At 36.1% G+C, this 24,620-nt stretch overlaps 1 pseudogene; it reads left to right on the forward strand.

The window, feature by feature from the left end:
• The window catches only part of LOC128215313 (uncharacterized), a 29,479-nt pseudogene extending 5,030 nt beyond the window's left edge, over positions 1-24,449 (forward strand).
• Positions 24,450-24,620: the final 171 nt, after the last annotated feature.

A 24,620-nucleotide genomic window follows, 5' to 3' on the forward strand; every position in this document is an offset into this window, starting at 1 on the left:
ACAATCTGTAAAGAAAACCTAGATTCTCTTTCAGCCAAAATAGAGGGAGGATGAAGTGACTTAATTATTCTCAAACGTCTGTATCTAACTCGGTGATTTGATTAATTATACTTCAAATATACAGGAAAAATAAATGAGATCATCGTATTCTGGAAGCAGTTTATTAAATAAAATAGATACCCGATGTAGCCTTAGTGTTCAAAACTATATTTTGTCCATTGGGATGGCAGTACTTTTCAAATCTGGTATACATTTATTAAGGTAAATCAGCATTCAGTAGTTATTGATTTAATGAAGTGAATCAGTAGGTTTGAACAGAAGCTGGGTCAGTTGACAAAATATCATCTCAAACACTAAGCTGCTAAATGGTGTGTCTGTCACATTAAGACATATTATTTTGGTAAATTCAAACTAATAAACTTTAACCATAACTTAAACATAACATACAGAGACACATTTAAACAACAATTAACAAATACAATAGTTATGATTGGTGACAAACTGTATTCATGTGCAGTATATATAGCTAATGAAGTGAATGTCACTGATCTGTATAAATGATCAAATTCATCATAGCTGATCATGTTTAATGTGAACTTCAAATATTTTGACTCCTGTTTTCTATTTTCTTAACATATTGGTTTACATAATGGTTGCTGTTATGAGGCAGCCAGAGTCCCAGTTGTTCTGCACTTCCATAGTGTACCTTAAAAATGAATTGAAAGAATAGTTGAATAAACAAATTCTTGATAAATGCTTAGCTACAACAGTGTTGTGTTTTGGATTCTAAGTAATAAAAAATGTTAAGTCATCTAATATGATTTACTTTAAATTTCTTCACTGATTTCCCTCTTTGACAGAGTGAAAGAATAATACTTAACAAGTATATTTCCAGACTCGAAATGTAATATCATTCAAATTTTTACAAAAAAGCTTTTTTTATCTTTACACAAATATTGCAAACACATGGAATCCAAAGATGCTTTAATCAGTAACTTCAAGAAGTATTATATCTACCTATTTACTATTCCTTAAATAAACTTTAAAAAAGGTTTGATGAAAATTTTAATTGAATATGTATTCACCTGTTCTGTTTGTGTCTAAGGATTACCATATGGATATGGTACATACAGGAACACCTTCTTCTCAGACTTTCAGACAGCTGGACTTCCTGAATTGTTCAACTAAAAGCAATAAGTTGTCAAAAACACACATTCATTTCACTTCATGTCAATGTAACATTAGTTAGTAACTTATTCTGCACACAAGAACATGTACATCAAAATGTATTCTTTAAATAAGCAGTGCAATTATAATTACTTGTTTTAATATCAGTGTAGGTCTATTTTTTAAGAATGTATTATTGTGGACAAGTACATCAGTAACATTCATCAATGGGACAAGATTAAATACACTTGGAGAGTACTGTATTGCATTTATTAAAGTACAAATACAATGAACAGTTACACACAGGTTAAGCAGCACTTACCATCCATGATACCTGATACAGTAACTGCTAAGATATACGTCTGTTCTGTCAGGTTCTGTATGTTGTAACCCACAGTTTTTCTCTAGCCAGCCAATCAGGGCACTGCTTGCAGCGCCCTCTCATTCTGTGATCACGTGGTAGTCATGTGATCACAACAACTGTTAAAATAATCTAAACATTATAAAAATATTCAAATGTTAACTCAACCAGGGAAGATAGCTCACATCATATTTGTTTCAAACTCTATGAAATGACAGTGTACAAGCTTCAATCTAAGGAATTTTTAAATTAATCTACAACTGCTAGTACATACCAATAAACTCTGCTTGTATCCTGGATGGGGGTCATCTGGTTTCAAATCTTTTATGATATCTGTATTGTAGGATATCCGGTTGGGGAAGAGAACTCAAAGATTCATATTTAAACTGTAAAAAAATAAAATTACATGGTTATTAATAAAATTCAGCTCATTTATTCAATAGTATTCATCTATGACTGTCATAAATTATTATCATTTACATTATTATTACAATATATTGGCGAAATAAACACTTGGTCTCCGCCAGGCCTGGTTCACACATCAACTATGATGATCTACAATAATTTACAATATTAAAGTAACCTGCGAGGTTAAGTATGCCGGGGCGAGGCTCGAACCCACGACCGCCGGAACGCTAGCACGACGCTCTACACAACTGAGCTTACCGGGCGGCTGGTTCTTACCCACACACAATACGATTTTGTATTTACGTTTCATAATCCGGTGTTTTTATCAAACTGTTCATTCCAATAATTCTTTCCAAGCAGGCCTTACAGAGTATCAATGCTGCAGCAGAGTCATATCATTTGTACATACGAAATGAATAAATAATGTAATATTTTTGGTGAAAATGAAAGTGTCAGTCAACTGGACAACCAGCAAGTTCATAACTTTTCATGGACATCAGAATAACTCGTTAATATTATGGTATTAAACTATTCATATCTAATATTTTACTTGCGCTTATGTATCCGCATCGTTTGTAATAGGTCAATAGTTCGTAATATTATGATCATATTGGAATTGTTTTACTAACAAACAAGTTCAATTTTCTAAGACGCCATTTTGTTTTTTGGTAGTGTTAATTACGGGAATACTTCAGAAATAACAGTGCATGTGTACGTGTATATATATAAACAAATACAAACAAAGATTTTCACCAAGATCAACAGTATTGTATTTCAAAACAATCAAGCATTATAACCAACGTTCAAGTAAGGTTGAGATTTTGCGCGTATAAACAATAAATACGGCCTTCTCGAAATAAAATACAAGGCACATAAGTATTGTTTAACAATAATCACAAAAGGCTAAGCAGATGTTGTATATAAGGGGAAACGAACTGGAAGACACTGAAAACGCTACAAATAACTATGTGGCCAAATATACTATTTATAGAAAGGCATACACCGAAATAAAGATAACAGTAATAGCATATAGTTCTAAGAAGTGAAACACCCGAAATGAAACACCATACTTAAATCTGTTTTCACTGACAGTGACCGATAGGCACAGTACTTTCAGTGTGTAATCCTTTGGAATTAGTGGTATCTGCTCAAGAGGTGAATCAAACTCCAACTTTGTGAAAAATATCCCATATGCGCATTCGAGCTATGTTTAAGCTGTACAAAAACAACAAATGCGGTGTACTGTCAAATCCTCGGTAATGCTTTCAAACAGATAACAGCGTCTTGTAAAGTGTTGTTGTTTTTTTAAATAGAATGCTGCTGATGGCGGACAAAACAATTTAACACAAGGGAGTTAACTGTGTGCTACTGCAGCTGATCATATGGTTGCCGCGTTGCTTTCCCTTACACAGTTGCTGTCATTTTTGTAATTGTTGATGGGCGAAAGACGTTCAGTACAGTTCAAGAATATTTGTCCACATTCATGCTGATGAAAACATCCAGTCCGTAGTTAATTTCCAATAATATCGTTTAGATTATGCTTTACAACTAGTCTGTGAATTTCTGGTATCAACCCAGCTGTTTAATTGCAATCTAGTATCTTGTAAGTCTATGATTGAACACTTTTTTGGCTAAAATATATTCGGAAGTCTGCATATTTGGCATGTAATTTCTTACAATCAATCATCGTTTCAATGGAAACACTATCCAATGATGAATGAAAGACAAAGTCAGTGTATTAGTTTCGAGAAAATGTGTATTCATTTTAAAGCAAAACGATGGCTAGTTTTCAGTTTCAAAATTTCCGTATGCGATATGATAGTCCAAAACTCACATCCGTACAAACATCGTGGTATGGCAATTGTACTATATATCGTCTTTGATGTCGGAAGATTAAGAGTATCTGAATGAATTCTACTGTTAACGATATTATGGAATGTCCGTCTAAGTTTTACACACGCCTCATCCACATTCACTGAGTTGCTAAAGTAAGCATTACATTGATGCCTAGATAAATGAAGTCTTTCGTTTCTGTAATAATACTCTCCCCGAAATAAAAATTAATTTTGGTGGGTGTCATTAAATGCTAATACAGAACATTTGAATTGCTATATGAATTTTCATTTGATGGCATAATTATTGCAAATAAATAATATCCAACATTTCATTCGAAACTTTTGCAGAGAACGAGATTAATTTCATATCACCAGCTACTGTCGGTAAGGCCATGCTAAAGTTGTACATACACACACCATGTCCACTATTTTCCAAGGTACGAACAAGTCCATTTATGTTGAGTAAATACATTATCGGAGAACACGAGCCCCCTGTCTGTTCCTTTGAAGGACTAGGAACTAATCGGATGTGTTTTCCGGTATTTCACACAACTCGACATTACCATGTACTTATCAGCGTATGCAATGATGATGGTGGGATCAAAGTCACATTTTTCAATTATTTGTACATAAGACCATCATGCCAAACTATATCGAATGTCTTGCGATAGTTTGAAAATGCAATGCAGTCTTTAGAAGTATGTTCGCGTGCAAAGAAATGCATTCGCGCAGTACAAATGACGTCATCAAACATCACGACTGTCTTGGAAGCCTTCTTGAAGAGGGCTGATATAATTGCGGATTTCAATTTTGAAAGCTGCAAAACAATTGTTTCATACAATTTGAAAATAACAGAGCTAAGGATAATGGCGCGGTAATGATCAGGGTCATCAGTTCGCTTTTTCCCGCTTTTATGAAGCGTTACAATGACTCTGGGCTTGAGGGCTCCCGGGATGTATCCTAATCGAAGCATATGTGTGAAAATAATATCCAAAATGTTGGACAAACATTCCTTTCCACATTTCAAATGTTCATATTGAAGGTTATTGAAGGCAGTTTGGCTATTTTAGTCTTTCAGATGCATTCAAATTATTTGACGCCATGGTAAAACCCATTCTCGTGTATTCCGCTGAAATCTGGGGCTATGAAACATGTAATCAGATTGAAAAAGTGCACACGTTATTTTGTAAAAGGATATCGTGTTTAAATCGCAACGTAGCTGACTTTTTCGCCCTCAGTGAATGTGGACGTCTCCCTCTAAACGTCAGCTACATGACACGCTGTGTAAACTATTGGCTCAAACTAACAGTTATGTCGGAAGAACGTTTACCGAAGCAGTGTTACGCAATGCTTAGAAACTTGGATGAGCAGGGACGTACAACGTGGGCAACGCATGTAAAACGCCTGTTGTTTCGTTTTGGCTTTGGCTATGCATGGACCGCTAATGGTGTAGGCAACCCCGACGGTTTCCTAACACTGTTCAAAACTAGAGTTTCAGACTGTTCTAGACAGAAGATACTATCAGATATTAGCAGTTCTCCGAAGGCATTGTGTTATAGCATTTATAAAACAACTGTGGCTCCCGAGTGTTACTTGTCATTAAATTTACCATATATGTGTAAACGTGCCCTTGCAAACTTTCGGTGCAGTAGTCACGATTTAAAAATAGAGACTGGAAGACATTCTAATATCGACCGAGAATTTAGATTCTGTACTTTTTGTCTCGAACGTAACGTATACGTGATTGAAAACGAAGTTCACTTTTTAATTGACTGTCCTAAGTATTGTGAACTAAGAGACAATTATTTGAATCTCGATGAAGTTAATACAGTTGTAAATAGCTGTGAAAGGTTTAGAACTATAATGGCGGACACAAGAAAAGAGAGCATCTTTAATTTAGCAAAATTTATAAAACTGGGATTCGAATTAAGAAAAAATTCTTAATTCTTAATTCATTGTTATGTGTATCTTGTTATAAATGCATAAGTTTTAATTTACTATCCCAATGTATACATGCATATACGTACGTGTCGAGCTAATGCTACCTAAATTGCGAGTGTAGTTTATATGTATTATGTTGCAACTGATGATCTAGATCTATATACGAATTATTGTTTGCACTTGTATTAATATTTTCATTTTGTATTTTGTGAATAGCATTAAGTTATGTACCATGTTGTAACTGATCAACTATATAATAATTATTAATTTTGGATTTGTGTTATTATCCTTATTTAATGCATTATTCAACAATATATTTATCGTATAGCTTCACATTTATAGAAAAAGATTGTAGGTTATGTTACAAATGATCAACTATAAAATAATAATTTTTATGTTTGCATTTGTATTAATATTCTCATTTTGTGTATATTATTGTTTAACATTTTGTATAGCATCCCTTTTATAGAAAAATCTTGTTTGAATGTATTTTGGGCTGGAGGCCTCATATTACAAATAAATGAATATTGAATATTGAAAAAAGTTATCCTCACCACCGGCTTTCCTGTCGGAATACTATCTATTGAAATTTTCTCATTTTCATGTGAAACCGTAATATTTTGATTACATTGTATACTTTTTTAGTGTTATGAACTGCGTCTGATTCATTTTGCATTCGTATGGATTTCCCGTAATGATTGGTTCATACAGTGTCTGAATATAGTTATACCAACAAGAAAGACCATTGATGCAAAGCATCAAAGGGCGCCGTTTAATAGTTTATGCATTTGTTATATGTTGAAAAACAAGGAATGTCAAGGCCAACAAGCATATTACAATGCATCGAACCGCATCCATGAAATTCTCAAAATATTTGTAGTATTCTGCTTAACAACATAGGCTAAGGCATTGAAATTGAAGAGTTTCAAGTTGAACATTTCATTAGGGGTGTGGTACATTAATGAACACGACAGAATTAGGGTGCTTGTGCACTGTACTTTTTGTCATTGCCACCTATCCATATACCAAGTTTTATTTCAATACCATGAGTATTTTGAAAGTAATGCTCTGGTCAAGAAAAAGAGGCAAAGGGCAATAATTCTGTAATTAGCTGAAATACAGCTATAGTCATTGTGCACTGCACTTCCTCTTGTTATACTTTACCATTGAATAATGTTTAATGAAATTCCAAAAAGTAGTTTTCTTGTTATGCTACGGACAGGAAAAGGAACAAAGGGAATAACTCTTGCAATTCGCTGAAATAAAGTTATTGTTCTTGTACACTGCAGTTCTAATCATTTAGGGGGAGGGGGCAAAGTCACCATGCTGGAATGACAACTTAAAGGGAAGAATAAGTTTCCTGATTATATGGGGAATTCATCATGAAGAAGTGACATGAAATAACAATTTTTGTAGTACTTTAATAAACATTATCATTTCATATGAAAGTTACAAACATAAATAGAACATACTTATTGAACTGTTATATAAAAAGATAACATTGTTTACTAGATGAAATGCATTTATAACATAACATGCCTTGTTTTTAGCTGTTTAATAATACTAAAATGTATGAAATTGGACAAATTGCATAAAAAAACTGGTCAATGGAGTTATAATGTTAACTTCTCCATTTACATGGTAAAGAAGAGTTGAAAATGGATGTTTTTAGTTGATAATGAAATTAACACAAAAATAGCATGTGTCTTATAGGACTATGGCAAATTTTTCAAATATGATAAAAGTAATGCATACAAACTGAATATGTATCAGACTATGCATGAAAGAAATAATACTGTTTCTATTTTTCACCAAGGTTTTGAAATACAACAATGGACATATAAGCATAAATAGGCCAAATATGCACAAAATAATGGTAAACAATGTGTGAAAGTGATACTGAACACTTAAAATAATTTCTTTGTGCATTAAATGAATATATACCAGAAAAGCAATACTAAATCAAGTCCAAAATGTATAAAAACATGACGAACACCCCTTTATGAATATCTTCATAACAAATCAGAGTACATGTAAACAATAATCATTTATATAATTAGTATCAAATGTGTCTACTTTAAAGTGTGTTTTCACTTGCATTAAATTAATATATACCAGAAAAGCAATTATAAAAATCCTTGAATGTATAAGAAACTGAAGACAACAAAGAATAACACCCATTTATGAATATCTCCCAAACAAATCAGAGGTCACCTAAACAATAATCATTCATACAATTAGTATCATATGTGTCTAGTTTTTGTGTGTCTGTTCATTATCTTTAAATGAGCATCTTTAAAGTGAAACTCTTATTTGAAATCAATACATATAACAGGGCTTCCATTAAGAATTTGAAACTGGAAGTATCAACTTCCTGTCCATCAATTTTGGAAGTTTTACACTGAAATGTGGAAGTTAAAATCTCCCGAATATAATATCTTTTTCCACTATTTTTCAATTAGAATGTTAAAAATCAAGTAATTTGTAACTTTCACTTGCCAAATTCAAAGACTTATATTATAATAAATCATTTTATCTTAAGACTGATTGAAATTGTGACCATAAAAGTAATATTGACACAAGGTTTGAATATTTTGAACTTCCAAGCTTTCTACTTTGGTGGTTTTCTTCAAAATTATGGAAGTTTTTGTACTTCCTAGAAATCAATTTTGAAAGTTTTAACCCATTTCTAAGGAGTAATATACTTCCAAACTTCCTTTTATGGAAGCCCTGCATATAATTGTATTTATAACACACATCAAATTGACTGAAAATTATTTTGATTGATCTTGTGAGTCTTCTGAACAGAGCAGTATTTTGATGTTTGAAAATATAAAGCAGTTTTATAAATTCATAAAAAATAATTAACAATAAGACAACCTGCTGAAATCATTTTAAATATTTTCTATGATGTCTAATGAACAATTTAAAAGACAATTTATGATAGTTTACCGTTCAATTTTGAAGAAAATATACATAATGTCATGTAACCATACATTTTTATAGCTAATAAAATGCTTAAAAATCAACCCTTTTCTTGTAAAAATTGATAAAGCTTTATTGGACTTATTCATAAAATGTAATCATTCAAATAAATGAATTTTCGTATGATAATAACTCAGAATTCAGATTTAAAAACAATGAATGTACTTTCAAATTAAAATATGTGAAGAAACACGAACACTATGTACATGTAGGCTGTAATGCCCCTCCAAAAATATCATAGTGAAAGTTCTCAACTAATTTGTCTTTTTATGATTATAACATGTAAACAGTCTCTGTAGGTAATCAATGTCTATTTGTTTTATTTTGTCAATGGTATTCTTACATTTAGAATTTTTCACAAGAAGTCTTCACTTTTCAACATTTGAAGTTTGGTCTGTTCCCATGCGTTTGTACTTGTAGTGTGTGCACAGATGACAATTACTCAATGCTGAGTCAATGCTGATTTGGTTTTCATGCCCCTTTAGGTTCTTTACCCATCTAGAATGTTTAGTGCTGTAAAGGAAAAAAAATGTACTTTAAAAGCCTTTCCAACTAATTAGTGTAGATAATAATACTGCCATACAGTACATATACAAAATAAAATATAACCAGTTTAATATTTTTCGACATTATTTAAAAAAAAAAACTAGCTGATACATACATGTAGATAATATATATATATATATATATATATATATATATATATATATATATATATATAGAAAAATACTAAATTTATCAATAAAATTCATCATCAACATCATCATCATCATCATCATCATCACCACCACCACAACCACCACAACCACTTGATTATTGAATACAGTGAGTTTATAAAACAACAAACACCAACTCAAATATGTTTTATATGAAATACTCACATCATCTCTATCAGATGTGACTGCCTTGTGGATGACATGGATGTCAAATCTGTCTCAATGATCCAACATAGTATTTAATGCAGGCTAGAATTCTTCATAACCCCAATTTGTTGACTTAGTAATATTCAGTCATTTTCCTACCTGAAAGAAATTAGACTTCTGATTATCAACCGGCAGAAACTACAACTGTGAAAGACAAAAGCACATGTATCAATTATACATTCTGCACTAATATCCGTTTTAGCCAAGAGTAAGTTGGTAAGCACAAATGTGTAGTTGTTGTGCATATGGTTGATAATAATTCACAACAGTACGGGGTTTTAACGAGACCTACACCAAGCAAATGAATGTCGCTAGTGTCAAAGCTGTCGTGGCTTCAAGCCCGAAACCATGTACGTCTTTTCTCACAGGTTTATTTTGAAAATATGCAGTTTGTAAACAAATAATGGGTATGTTCATGTATTATGGTATGTTAAAAATAGGTCACATACCAAAACACATCATTTTTTAAACAAAATTCTAAGTCTAATATTTTTCTAAGATAAAACAATCAAATAAAAGAATACATACTCATATCATATACATAAATAATGTGCATAAGTACATTTAAAAATATGAAACATGGACATAATGCACCAGTCAATTGTAACCATGGCCCCCCAGGTCCGGGGTTATGCCGGGGATAGCCGTGGAAACGGGCTGTGTTTTTACCTTTCAGGTGGCCCTGCAGTGCCGGGTGAATGCGGTGGTTTTGTCTTCGAGCAAAATATAGCGGGGAATATGCCCCTAGGCTCTCATTGGGTGCGGGGGCATATGGCAGGAATTTGACCATCAGTTCGTCCTCGCAGGACGAGGATTTTACCTTGGGTTGGCTGGACCGAAAGTCAAAGTCCCGGCTATTCCCCTGACCTGGGGGGGGGGGGGGCGTGGTTACAATTGACCAGTCAATTGTAACCACGCCCCACCACCGCATTCACCCGACACACCGCGGACACCTCGAAGGTAAAAACACGGTCCTTTCCCCCCGGTATACCCCCGACCTGTGGGGGGGGCGTGGTTACAATTGACTGGTGCATAAGTAGATCTGTGTAACATTTATATTTATAATAATATATAATTATAGTACATGTATGTAAAAATATTAACACGCTGTCTTAACATTTAGCAAATAAAAATGATTTAAGAATTCCAAAGATAAATTGAAAAACAAACATTTTTGAACACATCAACGTACAAAACTACTCAAAGATACTTACATACATAGCCCTTTGATACGAATATCCCAGTTCCATGCCGATTGTTGACATTCGTTTTTTCAACAGAAAATCTTTTCTCACGCGTATAATTCACTTATAATCCATGTTTTACTGTAATGACTCAAATTGTTAGGTGTATCGTAATCAACTGTCAGTGTGCACTTTAAGTGTTTACTTATTTTAAACGTATATTCATTATGAAATCATCACCCGAGTTTCGAACTACTACGATGTAGAAATCCCATTATTGACCTATGAATAGCGGGGAAATACCTTCTGGTTCTAAAAATAGCAACATCCGGTATGTGTTACAACTCGGGGACAATCGTAATAAAATTTTCAATGTCACCTTCAACACATTAACAAAAAAAGTTAGGTGAACATTTAATTCCAATATCGATTAGATTAAAGAAAAAAGATTACGTCATGGTTTATCAATGCAGTAAACATAACAAAACAACATAAAACATACTTATTCCCATTCACATAATTACCGGTCCACACATTTTACATTTCCGGCACATGATATTTCAGATATTTCAAGTAACCAATCGGTAAACGTAAACGAATCGGGAACAGTTATTAAACTTATTTTTCGTTCTTCCGAAATAATGTTTTGAAGATAAATTGAAGACTATCTATTCAACCACAAAAAGCATTTTAACACCCATGCAATCGCCACCCATTTGCATTTTTTAATCATTGTAAAATAACAGTAAAACCCAACTGTCAACCAACTTAAAAACCGCTCCTACCACTAACTAAAATAAATTCCCATTCCATAATAGGCGCGCACTTCAGTGCGGCGCCAATAACGAGTAATGCCAACTGGATCCCGGATAACGGATTCATCGAAGTAAATGCTCGCCCCATGTTGCCCACGTTTCGATTCACAAGTTTACAGAAAGCATTCGCGTCAATCTCCGCAAACACCAAACAACACGCACGGATCTCATGTATTTATGCTCTGATTTCAAGCTGTCGTTCCAATATGGCTTTAATCATTTTTCATACCGTTTTTTCAGAAAACATATCGATGAAAATTCATTTAATTTTATTTAGTACATCATATGCCTAGTAGAGGAACTAGTACACTAATTATATTTCAAGCAACAACCAAATGCAGAACATATATGCAGAATGTTGACCTTGAAATTAATGGGTTATGTGTAATCGATTGTGCTTAAAACAACATCTAAAACTGGAGTTGTCATGGAAAAGACGCTCGGTGTTGACGACCATATCATTGAATTCGAGAGAGGATCTTCTACTGTGTTCGACCTTTAAAACGTTGGTGTCGGCGATGGCATCATCCCGTCCAATGCGAGAGTGATCCGCCGTGTATATTTGATCAGAGAAAGGTTAATGCAATGGACTCTAGCAATTCTCGATAATTTGAAAGAAAACGCTATTAAAAGTGAATGGGTGATTAGCTGGGAAGAGAAAGAAGTGGATACTTAGGCTGAAATATCTAAAGTGGAAGACGTAAACGATGACAAACAACGGAGCGGCGAGATAAATGTTGTTGTTGAGGATGAACGTGCTCTAGCAAAGTTAACAGATGTTTCGACGGTTGGAGAATACTCAAAAGAGGAGAGAGGGGGAAGAGGCGCCGACAAAAAACATGCAAAATTCAAGATGACAAAGTTCTCTGGTACTGCGACAAAAGTAAGGACTCCGAAGAATTCCATTCCAGGAGTACTGGAAGGAGAAAGCTAGACAAAAGGCTCGCACAATTTAAGATGGCAAAATTCAACGAGGCCACGACTAAAGCAACGCATCAGAGGTGTTCTAACAAACGTCCTGGCGGAGGAACAAAGCCAGTGCTTTCATTTTCTCCTACGTTCTATCGACGTGTCTCTGAAGAAAGAAACGACACGAAACCCAGATATGGACAATCCTGTTAAAATGCCAGCGTTGTTTGTGATATGCAAATATAAAGGTTTATAAACGCGAGCATTTAAAGATACACCTGTTCTAATTGCCAAATAAAGACGACCATAGTTTATTGTTGTTTGACAACTGCAACCACATTCAGGAGTTTAACAAGTGCTCATGCCTTAAATGTCTTAAACATGAAACACAATTTATACTAATTATAAAAGCGTCTGGTAATTCGTATTTCTCTGATCATTGCACTGCATGGAAGTTTCAATATCTTTCCCAGGCTTACAAAAACTACACCTTTTTACCAGTTAAATTGCAAATAATTAATCATCTAGTTGAGCAAGGCATATGTTACTATCGTCAGTAATAAATAACTCTATTAACTTAGGTGTAAAATCAGTGGTGCAAGTAAAACTTCACCAACATGAATGAATGTTGATGTTAATTCTGATTTTCTTTTACTAATTAAAACAAGGAAATCTCACAAACAGTTAAGAAAGCAACAACAGCAGGGCCCAAAGGTTTATTTTGAGATTGCTTTCAATACGAGTTCGGCTTTGTCGGTTAAATATTGCCAAGCAAACATTCATTCCTTAAGAAACTGTGGTGTATAAGTAAATATAGTATTATCGTTTGCTGTTGCTATACAAAAACGAACGGTATGCCGTAAATGCTCAGTCTCCATTAAGGCATCTATCATTTTCTCGGAGCAGTGCTTCCAAATAAAAAAACAACTGATCTCGTGCTCAATATCACAATTAGTAAGGTTTCTTCGGATGCTTCCTGAGCATTGAAATTATCTGCCGTAAGTGGACAGTGTCCTTCCAAATCAATACGCTGTACGTTGACGACTGGAGACGAAACGAGTGTACTAATTATAGTTTGTCAAACATGTCATAAAGCGCTAGAAACTAGTTCAGATTTGTGATGGTTGTTATTAACTGACAACTGTCTTAGAGAAAGCAGTCATTTTGGTATATTGACGGCGGCTGTGAGTGGGTACAGATCAAACCTTTATGTGTACGGAGTTAGACAATAACACTCTTATCTTATTTCAGCTCGCCTCATTTTTAAATAAAATAAGGTGTCGTCGTTGGCGTCGGAAACACAAAAACACTGTTTGAAACACATGAAACGGGCAAAGCACATGATAAGAGAATGTCGAATACACCGCCAAACATGTACAGAGAGTAACATGAAGAGAGAATGTCGAATACACCGCCAAACATGTACAGAGAGTAACACGAAGAGAGAATGTGGATTACACCACCAAACAAGTACAGAGAGTAACATAATGAGAGAATGTCGAATACACCGCAAAACATGTACAGAGAGTCATGCAGAGAGAATGTCGAATACACCGCCAAACATGTACAGAGAGTAATATGAAGAGAGAATGCCGAATACACCGCCAAACACACCGCAAACATGTACCGAGAGTAACATGAAAAGAGAATGTCGAATACACCACCAACATGTACAGAGAGAAATATGATGAGAAAATGTGGAATACACCGCCAAACATGTACAGAGAGTAACATGATGAGAGAATGTCGAATACACCGCCAAACATGTACAGAGAGTAACATGAAGAGAGAATGTCGAATACACCGCCAAACATATAAAGAGAGTAACATGGAGAGAGAATGTCGAATACCTTGCAAAACATGTACAGAGAGTAACACAAAGAGAGAATGTCGAATACACCGCCAAACATGTACATAGAGTAATATGATGAGATTATTTCGAATACACCGCCAAACAAGTACAGAGAGTAATATGAAGAATGTCGAATACACCGCCAAACACACCGCCAAACATGTACAGAGAGTAACATGAAGAGAGAATGTTGAATACATCGCCAAACATGTACAGAGAGTAATATGAAGAGGGAATGTCGAATACAGCGCCAAACATGTACAGAGAGTAACATGAAGAGAGATTGTCGAATACAGCGCCAAACATGCACAGAGAATCATATGAAGAGAGAATTTCGAATACACCGCCAAACATGTACAGAAAGTAACATAATGAGAGAATGTCGAATACACCGCCAAACATGAACAGAGAGTAATATAAAAAATGTCGAATACACCGCCAAACAAGTACAGATAGTAATAAGAAGAATGTCGAATACAACGCCAAACATGTACAGAGAGTAACATGAAGAGAGAATGTCGAATGAATACCCCGCAAAACATGTACAGAGAGTAACACAAAGAGAGAATGTCGAATACACCACCAAACATGTACACATAGTAAGATGATCAGATTATTTCGAATACACCGCCAAACCAGTACAGAGAGTAATAAGAAGAATGTCGAATACACCGCCAAACACACCGCCAAACATGTACAGGAGTAACATGAAGAGAGTATATTGAATACATCGTCAAACATGTACAGAGAGTAAAATGAAGAAGGAATGTCGAATACACCGCCAAACATGTACAGAGAGTAACATGAAGAGAGAATGTCGAATACAACGCCAAACATGTACAGAGAGTCATATGATGAGAGAATGCCGAATACACCGCAAAACATGTATAGACAGTAATATGAAAAAATGTCAAATACACCGCCAAACATGTACAGAGAGTAACATAAAGAGAGAAGGTCGAATACACCGCCAAACATGTACAGACAGTAAAATGATGAGTGAATGTCAAATACACCGCCAAACATGTACAAAGAGTAACATGAAGAGAGAATGTCGAATACACCGCCAAACATGTACAGAGAGTAATATGATGAGAGAATTCCGAACACACAGCCACACATGTACAGAGAGTAATATGAAGAATGTCGAATACACAGCCAAACATGTACAGAGTAACATAAAGAGAGAATGTCGAATACACCGCCAATCATGTACAGAGAGTAAAATGATAAGAGAATGTCGAATTTACCGCCAAACACACATCTAAACATGTACAGAGAGTAAATTGATGAGAGAATGTCGAATACACCGCTAAACATGTACAGAGAGTAATAAGAGGAGAATGCCGAATACACCGCCAAACACACCGTCAAACATGTACAGAGAGTAACATGAAAAGAGAATGTCGAATGCACCGCAAAACATGTGCAGAGAGTAATATCATGAGAGAATGCCGAATACACCGCAAAACATGTACAGAGAGTAATATGAAGAGAGAATGTCGAATACACCGCCAAACATGTACAGAGAGTAACATGAAGAGATAGTGTCGAATACACCGCCAAACATGTACAGAGAGTAACATGATGAGAGAATGTCAAATACACCGCTAAACATGCACATAGAGTCATATGAAGAAAGAATGTCGAATGCACCGCCAAACATGTACAGAGAGTAATATGATGAGAGAATGCCGAATACACCGCCAAACATGCACAGAGAGTCATATGAAGAGAGAATGTCGAAAACACCGTCAAACATGTACAGAGAGTAATATGAAGAGAATGCCGAATACACCGCCAAACATGTACAGAGAGCAACATGAAAAGAGAATGTCGAATGCACCGCCAAACATGTTCAGAGAGTAATATGATGAGAGAATGCCGAATACACCGCCAAACATGTACAGAGAGAAATCCGAAGAGTATGCCGAATACACCGCCAAACACACCGCCAAACATGTACAGAGAGTAACTTGAAAAGAGAATGTCGAATACACCGCCAAACATGTACAGAGAGAAATATGATGAGAGAATGTCGAATTCACCACCAAACATTTACAGAGAGTAACACGAAGAGAGAATGTCGAATACACCACCAAACATGTACATAGAGTAAGATGATGAGATTATTTCGAATACACCGCCAAACATGTACAGAGAGAAACACGAAGAGAGAATGTCGAATACACCGCCAAACATGTACAGAGAGTAACATGATGAGAGAATGTCGAATACACCCCCAAACATGTACAGAGAGTAACATGAAGAGAGAATGTCGAATACAGCGCCAAAGATATAAAGAGAGTAACATGAAGAGAGAATGTCGAATACCCCGCAAAACATGTAAAGAGAGTAACACAGAGAGAGAATGTCGAATACACCGCCAAACATGTACAGAGAGTAATATGATGAGAGAATTCCGAACACACAGCCAAACATGTACAGAGAGTAATATGAAGAATGTCGAATACACAGCCAAACATGTACAGAGTAACATAAAGAGAGAATGTCGAATACACCGCCAATCATGTACAGAGAGTAAAATGATAAGAGAATGTCGAATATACCACCAAACATGTACAGAGAGTCATAAGAAGAGAGAATGCCGAATACACCGCCAAACACACCGCCAAACATGTACAGAGAGTAACATGAAAAGAGAATGTCGAATGCACCGCAAAACATGTACAGAGAGTAATATGATGAGAGAATGCCGAATACACCGCCAAACATGTACAGAGAGTAATATGAAGAGAGAATGTCGAATACACCGCCAAACATGTACAGAGAGTAACATGAAGAGATAGTGTCAAATACACCGCCAAACATATACAGAGAGTAACATGATGAGAGAATGTCAAATACACCGCCAAACATGCACATAGAGTCATATGAAGAAAGAATATCGAATGCACCGCCAAACATGTACAGAGAGTAATATGATGAGAGAATGCCGAATACACCGCCAAACATGAACTGAGAGTAATATGAAGAATGTCGAATACACCGCCAAAAATGAACAGAGAGTAGCATGAAGAGAGAATGTCGAATACACCGCCAAACATGTACAGAGAGTCATATGAAGAGAGAATGTCGAATACACCGCAAAACATATACCCCGCCAAACATGTACAGACAGTTATATGATGAGAGAATGCCGAAAACACCGCCAAACATGTACAGAGGGAAACATAAAGAGAGAATGTCGAATACACCGCCAAACATGTACAGAGAGTAATATGATGAGAGAATGTCGAATACACCGCCAAACATTTACAGAGAGTAACATAAAGAGAGAATGTCGAATACACCGCTAAACACACCGCCAAACATGTACAGAGAGTAACATGAAGAGAGAATGTCGAATACATCGCCAAATATGCACAGAGAGTCAAATGAAGAGAGAATGTCGAATACACCGTCAAAAATGTACAGAGAGTCATATGAAGAGAGAATGTCGAATACACCGCCAAACATGCACAGAGAGTAATATAGATAATGCCGAATACACCACCAAACACACCATCAAACATGTACAGAGAGTAACATGATGAGAGAATGCCGAATACACCGCCAAACACACCATCAAACATGTACAGACAGTAACATGATGAGAGAATGTCTAATACACCGCCAAACATGTACAGACAGTAATATGAAGAGATAATATCGAATACACCGCCAAACACACCGCCAAACATGTACAGAGAGTAACATGAAATGAGAATGTCGAATGCACCGCCTAACATGTAAAGAAATTAAGATGATGAGAGAATGCCGAATACACCGCCAAACATGAACAGAGAGTAATATAAAGAATGTCGAATACACCGCCAAACATGTACAGACAGTAACATGATGAGATAATGTCGAATACACCGGTAAATAGGTACAGATAGTAATTTGAAGAGATAGTGTCGAATACACCGCCAAACACACCGCCAAACATGTACAGAGAGTAACATGAAGAGGGAATGTCGAATTCACCGCCAAACATGTACAGAGAGTAACATGAAGAGAAAATGTCGAATACAGCGCCAAACATGCACAGAGAATCATATGAAGAGAGAATGTCGAATACATCGCCAAACATGTACAGAGAGTAACATGAAGAGAGAATGTCGAATACACCGCCAAACATGTACAGAGAGTCATATATAGAGAGAAGGTCGAATACACCGCCAAACATGTACAGAGAGTAATATGATGAGAGAATGTCGAATACACCGCCAAACATGTACAGACAGTAACATGAAGAATATCAAATACACCGCCAACCATGTACAGAGATTTATATGAAGAGAGAATGTCGAATACACCGCCAGACATGTACAGACAGTAACATGATGAGAGAATGTCAAATACATTGCCAAACATGTACAGAGAGTAACATGAAGAGAGAAAGTCGAATACACCGGCAAACATGTACATACAGTATTATGATGAGAGAATGTCGAATACACCGCCAAACATGCACAGAGAGTCATATGAAGAGAGAATGTCGAATACACCGTCAAACATGTACAGAGAGTAATATGATGAGAGAATTCCGAACACACAGCCAAACATGTACAGAGAGTAACATAAAGAGAGAATGTCGAATACACCGCAAAACATGTACAAAGAGTAACATGATTAGAGAATGTCGAATACACCGCCAAACATGTATAGAGAGTAAAATGATGAGAGAATGTCGAATACACCGCCAAACATGAACAGAGAGTAATAAAAATAGAATGCCGAATACACCGCCAAACACACTGCCAAACATGTACAGAGAGTAACATGAAAAGAGAATGTCGAATGCACCGCTAAACATGTACAGAGAGTAATATGATGAGAGAATGCCGAATACACCGCCAAACATGTACAGAGAGTAACATGAAGAGAGAATGTCGAATACACCGCCAAACATGTACAAAGAGTAACATGAAAAGAGAGTGTCGAATACACCGCCAAACATGTACAGAGAGTAATATGATGAGAGAATGCCGAATACACCGCCAAACATGTACAGAGAGTAATATAAAGAGAGAATATCGAATACACCGCCAAACATGTACAGAGAGTAACATGAAGAGAGATTGTCGAATACACCGCCAAACATGTACAGAGAGAAACATGATGAGAGAATGTCAAATACACCGCCAAACATGCACATAGAGTCATATGAAGAGAGAATGTCGAATGCACCGCGAAACATGTACAGAGAGTAATATGATGAGAGAATGTCAAATACACCGCCAAACATGTACAGAGGGTAACATAAAGAGAGAATGTCGAATACACCGCCAAACATGTACAGACAGTAACATGATGAGTGAATGTCAAATACACCGCCAAACATGTACAGAGAGTAACATAAAAAGTGAATGTCGAATACACCGCCAAACATGTACAGAGAGTAACATGATGAGAGAATGTCGAATACACCGCCAAACATGTAAAGGCAGTAATATGAAGAGATAATGTCGAATACACCGCCAAACACACCGCCAAACATGTACAGAGAGTAATATGATGAGAGAATGTCGAATACATCGCCAAACATGTACAGATAGTAACATGAAGAGAGAATGTCGAATACAGCGCCAAACATGCACAGAGAGTGATATGAAGAGAGAATGTGGAATACACCGCCAAACATGTACAGATAGTAACATGATGAGAGAATGTCGAATACACCGCCAAACATGTACAGAGAGTAACATGAAGAGAGAATGTCAAATACACCGTCAAACATGTACAGAGAGTAACATGATGAGAGAATGTCGAATACACCGCCAAACATGCACAGAGAGTCATATGAAGAGAGAATGTCGAATACACCACCAAACATGTACAGAGAGTAATATGATGAGAGAATGTCAAATACACCGCCAAACATGTACAGACAGTAATATGAAGAATGTCGAATACACCGCCAAACATGTACAGAGAGTCATATGAAGAGAGAATGCCAAATACACCGCAAAACATGTACAGACAGTAATATGAAGAATGTCGAATACACCGCCAAACATGTACAGACAATAACTTGAAGAGAGAATGTCGAATACACCGCCCAACATGTACCGAGAGAAATATGATGAGAGAATGCCAAATACACCGCCAAACATGTACAGACAGTAATATGAAGAATGTCGAATACACCGCCAAACATGTACAGAGAATAACTTGAAGAGAGAATGTCGAATACAACGCCAAACATGTACAGAGAGTAATATGATGAGAGAATGCCGAATACACCGCCAAACATGTACAGACAGTAATATGAAGAGAGAATGTCGAATACACCGTCAAACACACAGCCAAACATGTTCAGAGAGTAACATGAAGAGAGAATGTCGAATACACCGCCAAACATATTCAGACAGTTACATGATGAGAGAATGTCGAATACACCGCCAAACATGTACAGAGAGTAATTTGAAGAGAGAATGTCGAATACACCGCTAAACACACCGCCAAACATGTACAGAGAGTAACATGAAGAGAGAATGTCGAATACATCGCCAAACATGCACAGAGAGGCAAATGAAGAGAGAATGTCGAATACACCGCTAAACATGTACAGAGAGTGATATGATGAGAGAATGCCGAATAACCGCAAAACATGTACAGAGAGTTATATGAAGAATGTCGAATACACCGCCAAACATGTACAGAGAGTAGCATGAAGAGAGAATGTCGAATACAACGCCAAACATGTACAGAGAGTCACATGAAGAGATAATGTCGAATACCTCGCCGAACTTGTACAGAGAGTAATATGATGAGAGAATGCCGAATACACCGCAATACATGTACAGAGAGTAACATGAAAAGAGAATGTCGAATACACCGCAATACATGTACAGAGAGTAAGATGAAAAGAGCGTGTCGAATACTCCGCCAAACATGTACAGAGAGTAATATGAAGAGTGAATGACGAATACACCGCCAAATATGTACAGAGAGTAAGTAGGAAGATAAAATGTCGAATACACCGCCAAACATGTACAGAGATTAATATGAATTGAGAATGTCGAATACATCGCCAAACATGTACAGCCATCAACATAAAGAGAGAATGTCGAATACACCGCGAAGCATGTACAGACAGTAATATTAAGAGGAAACCAAGTGTACAGACAGTTAAAAACCTCGGAACAAGACCGTACTATGATGAGGCATAAAAACACATTTACATGCGGCGTATTGGCAATATCTTTATCACGGGTGCCCATTAACGAGCGATTGTCAGACATAAAATTACTATACCGCTATAAACATGATAAACAGGCAGATTCTCATTTATTCAAATTATTGTGACACAAACCATTCTCGTTTTAAGACCAATCTATTCAATGACCTCCATTGTTCTCTTCTCTGTATTTGGGAAAACGAAAAATATTGCGATCAAAGCACTGAAAGCGCTGAAGTGGCGATTGTCCAGAACGTAAATTATTATAAATAATTTATAAAATTTGTAAAATTGGAATAAACTGGGTGGCATATAGAAATCACTGATAGCACTGAAATTTTTTTTATGGATTTATATATTTATTTTCGCAAACATCGAATTATACATGTGTTAAGAAGCTTTCAACAAACGAACCTACGCGCAATATTGAAATAGATTCCAAAATTAAGGTACTTATAAGTAAATCAACGCAAGTGAAATTAAGTATTATGAATTAAAGATAAGCAGCGCTGTAACGCCGCATAGCAGCATCGCCGCATAAACGTGTTTTTTTTTTTCGTTTATGCGGTGATTTTCAACGCATAAACAGGGCAACCACGTTTATGCGGCGACGCTTAACGCATAAAGCAGAATTTGCTTATATGGGGTGCAACTGTGCCTTTTCTGCCACATAAAGAGGATTAACTAAACCATGATGATGATGATGATGATGATGATGATGATGATGATGGTGGTGGTGGTTGTGATTGTGGTGATGATGATGGTGGTGGTGGTGGTTGTGATGATGTTGTTGATTACATATTACTGTCATTTTGAAGAAAATACGGGAAAAGTAGGCAGGCAAATTGGTCGAATTTAAGGTAATATTTTAAAGTTGAGCCAAAATTGAAAATAAATTATTACTCCCCTTGGAGTGTTCATATCTACATTTTCTTGGTTACAAATGACTAGTGCATAAAAACATAATCAATGAAAGAAAGACGTCCATCATGACCCTATATCAGTCATCTGAGTCTTCTTGTTCAAGTGCCCAAAACTAATGTTGTGTTGAAATTTTTGGTAACAATATCATATTCAAAAGTTTTCCTTTCGTTGCCCTGGTAACCAGAAATATACGCTGATGACCTAGACGTGAATAAATTTCACAATCGTACAATAACCAGTGGTTCTTGACATTGAAATAATTCTTAGCTCATCTAAGCACAGCTGTGAGGATTGTTGGATTTCTGTTGTTTGTCCGTCGTTAACAATTGACTTTTCTAGAAACGTTCGAAATGGCGTTAAAAGTGCGCATTGTCAAGTGTACATGCCAGTCAGTCTGACAAAAAGGCGAGAATATAATATGTTACGCCATACGACGATTCAATTTTCTGATTGTCCCGAATGACGGTGTTGTGCGTTGTCGTAACATATATTCCCGCCATTAGTCGGGCCAAACGTCATTTCAAACGCTTGCGCAGAAAGATCAATTGGTTTGGTTCACATTTAAACCGATCTTAATAAATCTTTGTCAGAATTTACGTCTCAAAAAGTCTAGTTCAAAGCTTGGTTAAGTGGACACAAAAAACTAAGTCCGATCTTGATGAAACTTTATCAACCACTATGGTTTGTTCCCACTTTGCCAACCGTTTATTGCCTCCAATTAAAGTAACTACCAATTTTGTCCTCGCACCTCCAACTTATCTGTATTTTCACCATTAGACTGGCACCCAAATTTATTTGTAGTTGAAATTAACTTCTAATCCTTCCTTATCAGATAATAAAATGTTTTAGTATTAAAACTTAAAAGTTAGTTTCAACAAAAAACAATGTTGATTTTGACTTGTTCATTGTAACAGTAATATCATACAATAAACCAAATGATCTTTATCATTAATCAATCTAAATTAATCAACAACTTTAATTAATAAGCTTGTATAATTATCCACTTTAAACTTGGAATGTTTATAATTAACAATTACCATTCCATAGCATTGAGTTTAGTTATGTTAATTAACATAAAACAATGCAAACAACACTAATCAGCCCTATTAAAATTAATAAATACATTCCTGATAATTTACGCATGAAAACTAAGACAAACAGTTCACTAGCTGTAAGTCATTGTTTAACATGATATATAAGAAGGAGTTTCACCTAAGCAGGCATGCCAAAAATGGCAAACGCATTAGTAAATGTGAAGTTCATTGAGAATAGCAGAGGAGGTCGAACTCTAATCTTAAATGGTTTTATGTACAGGCTGAAAACCAGGAAAAATGAGACTAGCTATTGGCGCTGTTTAGACAGAGTCTGTAACGCTAAGATAAACACTAGGAATTATATTCCTACCAAAGTATCTAGAGAACACAATCATCCCAGAGATGACAGTGCCATTGTTGCTGCGGACATCATGCGTGGTGTCCGAAAGCAAGTCAGGGGGTCAGCACAACCTGTTGCCTCTATCTTCAATGATATGTTGGTAGACACACGATCCATGGAGTGGGATGATTCCACCCAGGAATTTATGGCTAAACTACCAACATTCTACGAGTCAAAATCTAGCCTATACAGGTAACTATCCATAAAATAAGTAATAACCAAATAAATAATAATGCACTTTCTTTAAAAGTACATATTTATTTCTGCTCTATATGCAGACAATATTCACTCTCTTATGCATGTGCATTTTCTGTTTTCAGACAGCGGTCCAAGACTAGGCCAGTTCTACCAAAGAAAAGGGCAGACGTCAACTTGGAAGGAAAATGGACCGAGACGCCGGCTGGAGAGCCATTCCTCATGGCCAATGATGGTGATGTGGAGAGAATCCTCGTCTTCACCACAACAGACAACCTACGCCTCCTATCTACTACAGACACCTGGTACATGGACTGTACCTTCTAATCAACACCGTCATACTTCTGCCAGCTCTACAGCATCCACGCGAAGGTCGACGGGTACATGTGTCTCTTGGTGTATGGACTCCTACCAAACAAACAAGAAAGAACATACACAGGTTCTTCAACCTCATCAAGGACTTTGCTTCTGAGAATAACATACCCCTGTCGCCAGACA

The sequence above is a fragment of the Mya arenaria genome, chromosome 13, assembly GCF_026914265.1.
Source record: "Mya arenaria isolate MELC-2E11 chromosome 13, ASM2691426v1".
NCBI classification, from domain to species: domain Eukaryota; kingdom Metazoa; phylum Mollusca; class Bivalvia; order Myida; family Myidae; genus Mya; species Mya arenaria.